This window comes from Equus caballus, chromosome 20, assembly GCF_041296265.1.
Source record: "Equus caballus isolate H_3958 breed thoroughbred chromosome 20, TB-T2T, whole genome shotgun sequence".
Classification (NCBI taxonomy): Eukaryota; Metazoa; Chordata; class Mammalia; order Perissodactyla; family Equidae; genus Equus; species Equus caballus.
The window spans coordinates 48,475,441-48,486,100 of NC_091703.1; positions in this window are offsets into that span (position 1 = coordinate 48,475,441).

Consider the following 10,660-nt stretch of genomic DNA (forward strand, 5'->3'; position numbering starts at 1 on the left):
TCCTGCAAGAAAGGAAAGGAAGAAAGAATCAGACTTTTAAGCAAAGAAATAAATTTAAAAAAATTTTTTTTAAAGATTGGCACCTGAGCTAACGACCATTGCCAATCTTTTTTTTCCTGCTCTTTCTCCCCAAATCCCCCCAGTACATAGTTGTATATTTTAGTTGTGGGTCCTTCTAGTTGTGGGATGTGGGACATGGCCTTAGCATGGCCTAATAAGCTGTGCCATGTCCGCGCTCAGGATCCGAACTGGCGAAACCCTGGGCCACTGCAGCGGAGCGTGCAAACTTAACCACTCGGCCACGGGGCCGGCCCCCAAGTAAAAATTTTAAAAAAAGAAATTAAGTAAACAAATGTCCATGTGTAGTCTGATCAGAGAAGGGTAAAATGGGTCAATCACATCCATTGTCCTAAGCACTATTTCTATTAATTTCTCTTAAGTGCCAAGATAGTTATTTTGCTTTCAAATCACTCAGTTGATTCATGTCGAATTTACTGTTGACTATACTCCCTCAGTTTTTTTTCACATATTTCACTATTAAACTATATACCTCTCCTAAAACTCACCTCACATTCTCTATCTGTATAGTAGAATTCTTACACAGAAAATTCTCTTTCTTAGAATGATCTCATGATTCTACTAGCTGAGATCCTTCAGATCTTAATTTTTCTCTTCTGTGTGTTTAATATCTGTTCTCCCATCCAGATTTGTGTCATTGACAAATTTTCTAAGTATACTATGTATATCCTTATCCAAGTCATTGATAAAATTGAATGAGGTTAGAGCCTGGGAATCACCACTTGAGATTTCCATCAATGTCAGTGATTGTCAAAGGGCACTTGGGGGCTGTGCTCACTTTGGGTGAGTCAGAATCTCTAGGGGCTTTCCCACAATACATATTACCCCTGTGATTCTGATATGCCCCCAAACACCCATGCTTCCCTCTTTTGCTCTTCCACCCTGAGCTGAGTCTTATTGCTCCTGTAATTAAACATCATTAATGTAGGTTCATCATATCTCTTAGGTCTATGGGGGAAAATAGATTGAGAATTTTCTCTGTCTATTAGATCCGAACTCTTTGTTTATAAAATATTCAAAGTAACAGAAAAGAAAATATATATATTTGTCTTTATGTGGTAAACATTCATTTATTCATTCAACAACTATTGGTTGAGTCTGCATTATGCTGGACACTGCTGTCAGTGCCAGAGAGGCAGAGATGAATGAGACAAAGTCCTGCTCTCACAGAGCTTAGATCCATGTGTTGGTGGAGTGAAATGCTTTCCTCTTAGGTTTGCCTCCTTTCTTGGCTTAGAGAAAAATTCCATTCTTCAAGTGTAAATTTTATTAAAAATCACTCGTGATCCTGGAAAGATGTCATATTTTCCAAAGACACAAGCTCACATTTTTTTTCAAAGGAAGGACTTCAGACACTTTGCTTCCTCCCTGGGAGGGGTGATTGGGGTTTGGATTTGTGAGGAGTTTGAAGATTACTTAACAGGTCTAACAGAAACAAAAACAACAACATTAAGCATGTCTTGAAGTGGTTACTACACGCCAAACACTGTCCTCTACAGCTAATGCATGCACATTAGCGTCGTCCTCATAGTATCCTATGAGATAGGTGCAACTATTATGTCCATTTTACAGATGACAAAACCCAGGCATGAATGGATTGCCCAGCTCTGCTAAGCTGAGCCAGAGGAGAATCTAAGTAGCCTGGTTCAAGACCTTGGGGTCTTTTGTGTGTAAGGAAATGCAGTCATTTTCCATGACCACACGGGGTGAGTTGGGCCTTTCTCCTCAGAGCGCCTATAGTACTTTGTTACTCATCCCTGTATAATGCCCGTCACGTTGTACTGTGTATAAGTTACTGGACAGATGGCACGAGCAGCTTATCCTGCTACCTGGCACAGAGTACGCTCTGAAAAATGTTTAACTGTTGATGGGGAATTTAAGCTTAGAGATTATGGCTTTCCTGAGGTCAAAGTGGCGGTTTGTGGGAAACTCTGACTAAAATTCCAGTCTTTTCAGTCTCAATCAAGTAACTGTTCTTTTTCTAGCATCAAGTTGGCCCACCTGGTGCCACATTTATTACCAGAAAAGCACCTTGTAGCCTATCTAAATTTCAGGCCACTCCTTATAGATTTAGATTAGTTGTAACGCCATGTGAGAAAGATGCATGTTCCTTTACACTGAAGTCCATGCTTTACACTGGCAAAAATAAAAATGGGCTGGATTTAAAATGAAAATAAGCTGGAGTAGGCTAGGTTCTGGTCTGAACATGGAGGCTACTGTATGTATCATTCTGGGTTCGCAATATTTCATGCTGAGTCGTAGAAATGGAAAAGGGAGACGAAACGCTTCTCAGAGCCTTCTAAGTTCCCTTGTGTTATTTTTTTTCTTGGCAGCCTTGTGAGTGGGGTGGAAAGGTAGAGACGGGTCACCAAAGCAGGGAACAGAATAAGTGATCCCATGGCAATGGTTTTCGTTTCTCTCAGCTGCTCTAGAGACTTTCCTTGAGGGAGAAAAAGAGAACACACATACTCCCTGAAAAAAATAAAGTCAAGATGACTGAGTATGTTTCTCTTAGCTCAAGGAATCTCTGGTGTCAGTGTCCTCCAGGCAAAGACCACCAAGAACATACCTGTAGATAAATAAGTTGGGTTTATTGCTCATTGCACTGAGGGAGAAGGCACCATGGAGATGGTAAGTAAGAGGACGTTACAAAGAACTCATCATAGAGTTTGGACTTGTCTTAAATGATTTGGGGAGGGTTCAAGGAAGCAGTGCTTTGCTCTGGTTGGATGCTGTTAGAAAGAAGGGGTAATTCTTTGGTGGGTATATTAATAAATCTTATCAACAAGGCAAGAGGAGTCAAGCAAGGCTACAGCTATACTTGCCTCGCTTCAGTTATTCATATCAGCCAGGAGAGGGGAATGTTTGATCATTTTCATAGGTTGGACGTGTTCACATTTTGCCTCTGTTTAGATATGGTTGCAGAAGGTCTTGCTTTTGTCTTGATTCATCATGGTCCCAGGATGTTTTGTAAAACTGTTTCTATCCAATAGGAGAGCACCAAGCCAAGCTGACCACGCCTGTCATGACAGATCACTGCTATCAGAGCTGATTTTCTCTTTCTCACTAGTGAGATATTGTCATTGTGATAAATAAGCCCTCCCTCACCTTGGCAACCTTGCATAGTAAGCAGCCCATCCGCAATACCAAATAGCAATCAGCAATGCCTACTACCTAATAATGTCCACCACCTTTTCACAAATGGAAAGTAAACATAAGTAATATGGGTTCTTTCAAGGGGCTTTTCAAAGAAAAATGAATAAGTATAAAGCTCTCAAGATAACTAGAAAAAAATAAAAGATGGGGCTGTATGATGGGCAGTGAAAGAAAGGAAAGTTCTGTGAGTACTGGAGTGGTGCAGGGAAATGTTATAGAGAGAGTAGGACTTGGGCTACGATCCAAAAATGCATTGAATTGAGAGGAAAATAAGAAGGTGGTAGACCTTTCCAGTGGAGAGAACCACACTAACTGTGGGGAGGAGCTTCGGCCCCGTTAACTACTATAACACAGGGCAGGCAGGAGGGGCGGCAGCCAGGACAAGATCCACCCTTAGGGCTAACCAAGTGTGGAGATGAGAGAATAGGTGGGAACAGAAGAAGAGATTGGCTCTGGCATCCAGCCAAATCCAGTCCAAAAGACTCATTATTGTCCCCAAATAATACTACAGCAGACAAAAATAAGTGTCTAAGCACATTGTTGTCATCAAGAAGTCTCACATAGAGAAGCTGGCTTATCTTGACAAACAGAAAGCTTGGAGAAATGGAATCTAGGACAAGATAGAAACCCCATTACGTTATCTTACAGCGGGACTGGTTCTTGGAAACAAAGGGGCTCCGGAGTCTCTATCCTTAGAGGATAGCTTGATAGTGGATTGTGTCAATGAGGCTGGAGCTCCTTACAACATCCCTCTCACCTAAAGTTTAGGTCAATTCTAGAGAACAGGATGGGGCTGAATTGTAGGCAAGGGTCAAGGGCCCCAGGTATGAGAAATGAAGGGCTGAAAACACAAGCGTCCAGCACAGATCTGAAGTTTGAATTTCACACCTCTATTTTCTAGCTGGATGTGCTTGGACAAATAAATCACTTTACTCCTCTAAACTCCAGTTTCCTCCTCTGTCAAGTCAGGATCACAGCAACCATATGTACATTGTTGTGACAATTAAACATCATGATGCTTATAAAGCATTCAACCCAGTGTCTGGCCTCAATAAATTGTAGCCATCATTGTCGTTATCATCACCATCATCATGTACTTCATCATCAGCTGCATCATCATCATCATCAGAAAGAGGAGATGCTTTAGGGTGGAGGTCATCAAATCATGGCCCCCCAGGCCAAATCCTGCCTCCACATATTTTTGTAAATAAAGTTTTATTGGAACACAGCCACACTCATTCATTTATGTATTATCTATGGCTGCTTTTCCTACAACAGCAGTTGAGTAGTTGCAATAGCGACCTTGAGACCTGCAAAGCAAGGGGCAACTTGCTATCTTCAACTGGCTATCTGGCCTTTTACAAAAGAAGTTTGCTGACTTCTGCTCTAAGGCAAGAAAAGTCAAATGACCATTACTATGTTGGAAGCTATGCGGACTCCCATGTGAACAAAGCACAGGGGTAGCATAGGAAGTAGTAAGAAAAGCTTGAACAGGTAAGTTGAGGCACACATATTTCAAAAAGAACAGTCTTAAAAATTAAGAATTAAAAAAAAATTTATGCCGTATTCCGACCATCTCAAATCAATGAACTAACTCTCCCTCCAGGACCACCTACATAATTTGGGGGGCCCAGGGGCCCTTGATCAAAAAGTATTAAGAATTTCATGATGATGACAGCAGAGCATGAAACCAAGCACAAGGCCCTTCTGCACATGTTGCACAGCTCTGTGTCTGTCTCTCTCACTTAAGCACACATGCGTGCACTGCACACACCCACACACACATACACACCTTACACTCACAAAAATATTTTACAATTGAAGAGCAATGTAAAGGCAGTCATTGCAAACTTAGACTTGGTTTTCTGTCTATGTACCTACCGGAGCATTTTCTCCTGTAACTGATTTCTCTACACCCACAGCCTCCTCCTCCTTCAATTTTGATGCAGCAGCAAGAGCAGTTCCCCTCCGTCTAACTCACGCTCTTCATTTCAGCATGACACATCCATATTACCGTTCAGATGGCAGAGGAAAACTGCCTGTCTCTGATTTCTCTTTTTCCATTCGTTACAGCATGCCGTGCCCAAAATAGTCTAGTCTGCTTTCACAGTGGCCCCATGTTCACCATGCCAGGATGAAAGCCACTGTTGCCCATGTTGGATCTTACTTGGCTTTGGAGTGTCTGGAGTGTATAAGGTTGTACAGTTAACGTGTTGGTAGAGTGATAAGCACGAGAACCGCCACAGGGCAGCTAAGCTGATCTGCGTTTCCCTCAGAGAAACAAGAGCATGCATGGGGCTGCAATACGGGAATTGTCTGTTAAACCAAAGCTCATAAATTACTTGGTTTGCCCAAAAGGGAAAAAAAAAAAATCACAAAAACAAATGCAAAAAGATGGATGGGTTGTGTTTTCCTTTTAACGCTCTTTTGACAGTCCATGGAGTGGAAAATGTGTGTATAAATAGGTCTTTTTTGTGGTCCACAGTGTGGAAAATATTCATAGATAGATAAATATGATACGATAAGCTTTCCAATGTTATTGTAATGTTTTTAAGTCTGCAAATAAAAGCAAGATGCTCATAGATATTAGGAGTATGTCTGTGCAGATGCCAACAGACCAGTTCTGGGTATGAGCATAGATCCACAAGTCCTGTGGTGAGGTAGGACCCCCCAGAGGGGTCTGGATGACTGAGCACCCTCAAGGATGCCTGTGACTTGTTGGTGTGGGTTGATTTTCCAAAGGAGGAGCACCAATCTATGAGGGCCATCCAAATTTGCCAGGCATGAGTCAGATTCCTCCAGGGTTTGACAAGGTGACAGACTACTCTGATAAATTAATTTGTGCTAAGGTGCTAATGGCTGATAATAGGCTCTCTGGTTACTCTCAGATAATATCTATACTTAAATGGGGCCAGGTTCTTCAGAGTCTGGCCTCCACAATCCATCCTGTCCCTCTGCCAGCCTGTTTCTCCCTGTTCCTGGAGCATGACCTCTGCTTTCAGTCTCCCATGCTATGCACTGGCAGCTCCCTCTGCCTGGGTGCCTTTGCCTGACAATTTCACATTCTTCCATCAAAGATCAACTGAAAATAATAGCAACAAATACTGCTCACTATATTCTAAGTATGCTCAAAGAATTGTCCTGGGACCAGCGGCATTGGCATCACCCAGGAAATTGTTAGAAATGCAAATTCTTGGGCCCACCCCTAACCTATTGACTCAGAAACTTAGAGTGGGGCCCAGAAACCTGTGTTTTAACGAGACTTCCAGGGGATCCTGATGCATGCTAAAGCTTGAGACCACTGTTCTTAGCGCTTAAGCTACATCAGCTCATTTAATTTTCACAATAACCCTCTGAGGTAAGTACTAAGATTTGTCTCCATTTTACGGGGATGAGAAAACTGAGACACAGAGAGTTTAAGCAACTTGACTGAGGTCTTTAGCTGATAAACGGTGGAATCCAGGCAGTCTGGCTCGAGACTGTAGATGTTGTACCACTCAGCTAAGTTACCTCTCAAATAAATACTCCTGTGAAGACTTTTGTGATTCCAGTCTTCCAGATCTTACCAGACAATATCAGTAGCTGCCATATAACTGTCTTCTCTTATGTTTCTGTTTTCCCATTGTTTTCTATCCTCAGTACCCAATACCTATATTGCAATGAGCAAGCTTTGGCATAAGCTGAAAGAATGAATAATTGAATTAATTGATCAGTAAGTCAATAAAGGTCTTGACTCAAAAGTAACTTGAGTAGAATTTCCCAGATAGCTTTTAGAAAACACAGGTTCCAGAATCCTAACCCTCACCTACTTCATCAGAGTCTCCAGGATCCTGGCCTGGGAATATGCATTTTCAAAAGTGAAACCAAAAACTAGAACCCCAGTTTAAGAAAAAGTTGTACCCAACAAACTGATTCTGCACACATGGGACCTCTGCCTTAATTGGCACTGACGAGTTCAGATACTTTCACCAGACCAAGTTGAGGGCGTGAATGGAGAAAGAAGGGCTCTTTGGACCCTTAAATCCTTCCCCATGGGGAGTTGCTAACCCTGCAGCCAACCCTTCCTGGAAGAAAACCTGAATATGCTTCAGATTTTAGGCACATTATATGATATTTCTTGAATACAATCAATATAAGAAATGTCTGCACTGAGCTGAACATGGGAAGTGTTTTTACCCCTGGAACAGGCAGTCCTCAGCATATATATAAATGGGTCATATTCCAAAAATGTATTTGTAAGTTGACTTGTTTGGAACTCAGAAAACAGTTTCCCACAGAAGTAATATTAGAAAAGAGGGTTCCATTCCTCTGCCAAAACACAAACCTGATTTAGAACACTCTGTCTCTGAAATAGCTCTTCACATGGGCCCGACGGATGTCCATGGGAAATGTAGCTGGGACCCACTCAACTGGGAACTGGGGATGATGGGAGCACAGTGACTTTTGGGTGACACTGGGCTGTGACAACATCAGAGACATGCCTTGGTTCTTCTCCCTAAACACGCACACACACAATTTGGCAGCTACTGGTTACATGATAGAAAGACAAAGTTATCACCCAAGGAAGACTACTTGGGATCCAATGAAAGCTTACTCTCCTTACCTGTGCGGGCCGGGGCTCCTAGGTCAGGCACAGACAATCCGCAGCTCGTGGTCCTCCCTCTGACATCCTCTTACTGGGGTTTTGGAAATATTACACAACCTGCGTTTTCAATTTCAGAGCAACTGAACAAACTTCCCTGGTCCACCTAGAGTAATAGTTTGGGGACAAATATAGAATAAGTGCCATTAACAAAGTTGTTGCTAAAAAGCGGAAAAGAGAATTACATTTCCAGTTTTTCCCTGGCCATTAATTAATCAGCCGTGTGACATCACGTTAGGTTCTCTGGGCCTCAGTTTCTTCATTTGTAAAATGTTGGGGAAGGGGTGTGGTTTATAAAATCTATAAGTTCTCTCAGGATCTAATGTTCTAGAATTCAATAAAAATAGTTCCTTCTACTTCCTTGTGGAAAGATTTGCCAGTCTGCCGATGGTCCTCCTGCCTTTTCCATACTTGGCAGTGAAATACTGAAACCTCATCTCATCTCAGGCCCAAAGGTGTACCAAGAAGAACCAAGCCTGGTAAGTTACAGTTTCATTTCATTCTTAAGTTATATTTATTTCATTTAATTTTTGCATGCCCGCCAAAATTCGTTTGGGCAATAACTTAAGCCCTATATCATGTAAGCTGTGTTCCCAATGGGACATTTCTTGGCCCACAGCAAATTAAGGATCCAAGTGGTAAAATAATAATAATGATGATGATTTATCATAATTTTGAGATGGAAAGACAAAAGAAGAAAAAAATAAAGGAATTGAAGAGAATTTGAAGTTATTTTAGGAAAAAAACCTTTAAAAGGAATCAATATGCTTAATCTTAACATGTACCATCATAGACCTGAATTTAACTCAAAGAAATATATATTGTTTCTTTGACAGAAAACCCATCTCCTGAAGGTAACACTATCTGGAGGAAAAGAAGTGAGGATATGGTTATTAACAGCCAGTTATGGTTCTGGATTGGTGGTATCTGATAGCATTTGAGCCCAGGTACCCCATTTCAGCTGTTAGGACAGTGTGTCCCTATGACGTGCTAGGGATGCGCCTGGGGTTGGCGTTAGAAACTTCAGAAGATCCAATTAGCTTCCACTGCCATATATCTTTAATGAGATTCAGTTCTCCCACCAGGATAAGAACAGCAACTTTTGCTTCCACTCCCTTAGAAAAAAGAAAGCCAAACCAAAATAAAAGCAAAAATTATCCCAAATAATACACAACAAAAATTCCCCAAACCCCCACATCTTGCTAACTAGTGGTATAGGATTACTGGGGAGTTGTTTGGTTAGAGAGAAAGAGGAAGTCTGGTTCTAGAAATTCTGGAATCTCAAGTCTCAGAGCCAACAGTTTAATCTAGACTGTAACGTTGTATCGGCCTCCGACTGTGTGTCAGACACTATACTGAGTGTTTTTTATGCAGTGTTTAATTCAGCCCTTAAGGCAACCTAGTGAAGTAAGTATGTGTTATTTCTACTTTATTTAGTAAGCATTTATATTCCCTTTCATAGAAAAAGAAAATGGAGAGAGGATGGGCAAATGGCCCAGAAAAAAACAGGACTGTGTGTACCCTCAGTCGCAGTCATTCAAACAGCCCAGGGTAGCAGTAAGAGCCTGAGATTCAATCCTTGCTCCACCGTGTCCTATGAGTTGGAGAGAGTTACTCAGTTTCCTTACCCATAAAATGGAAATAATAATAGTGCCTACCTTTCAGGCTTGTCGTAGGTTTCCAGTGAGAGCCTACACCTAATGGCCTTAGAACAGCACCTGCCAGATGGTGATGCTCAATGACTGTTAGTATTTTCACCTGGTCCAGCAACTTGCCTGTGTTCTCACACACCAGAAGCCTGCCTACGTCTGGGAATATGGCAGAGATCACATATAGCCCAAGGACAACGTCAGAACACTGAAAACAATGCATTCTGACTCTGTAGGAAGAGGCCTTGATTCTCAAAGTGCAGTCCTTGGACCAGCAGCAGCATCACTCCAAAGAAGGGCCCAGACCAACTGGATCAGGTTGTGCATTTCCACAAGCTCCCCAGGTGATTTGTGTGCACCTTGGATTTGAGAAGCTCTGCTCTCGGGCACACACAGAGTAGCAATTCTCTCCGGCTCTCTGGCAGTGCATCTCTGGAGGCTCCTTGACCCTCAAATTGCAGGAGAAAGACAGAAATTGTAGTGTCCACAATATGCCAGGCTGCTGGGCTTCTCTCTGCCTTTCCCATTCTGCTCTCATTCATTCAGAATGTCCTTTGTCTTATAATCCACCGGGTGAAAACCATTATTCAAGATTCAACTCAAATATCATGAAGACTCTTCCTATCTGCCCTCTTCCTATCCCAAGAAGAGTTCATTGCCTCCACTTTTGTTTCCCCATTGAAAATCAGACCATTGATTTTTGAGCTTATTTGACTGCAATTCGTGGTAAGAAATATATTTTATAGACACATCTGAACACACACACACACACACACACAACCTGTATATTGCTGAAATGAAAGTTTCACGAAAGAATAATTTTGAGCCAGCTCTGACGGCCTAGTGGTTAAAGCTCAGCACGCTCTCTGCTTTGGCAGCCTGGGTTTGTTTCCTAGTCTCGGAACCATATCACTCATCTGTCAGTTGCCATGCTGTGGCAATGGCTCACACAGAACAATAGAAGGACTTACAACTAAGATATACAACCACGCACTGGGACTTTGGGGAGGAAAAACAAAGAGAGAAAGATTGGCAACAGATGTTAGCTAAGGGCAAATCTTTCCCTGCAAAGAGAAAAACAGAATACTTTTACGTACCATGTGCAGCGGACTCAGATATTTCCATTACTCTATTC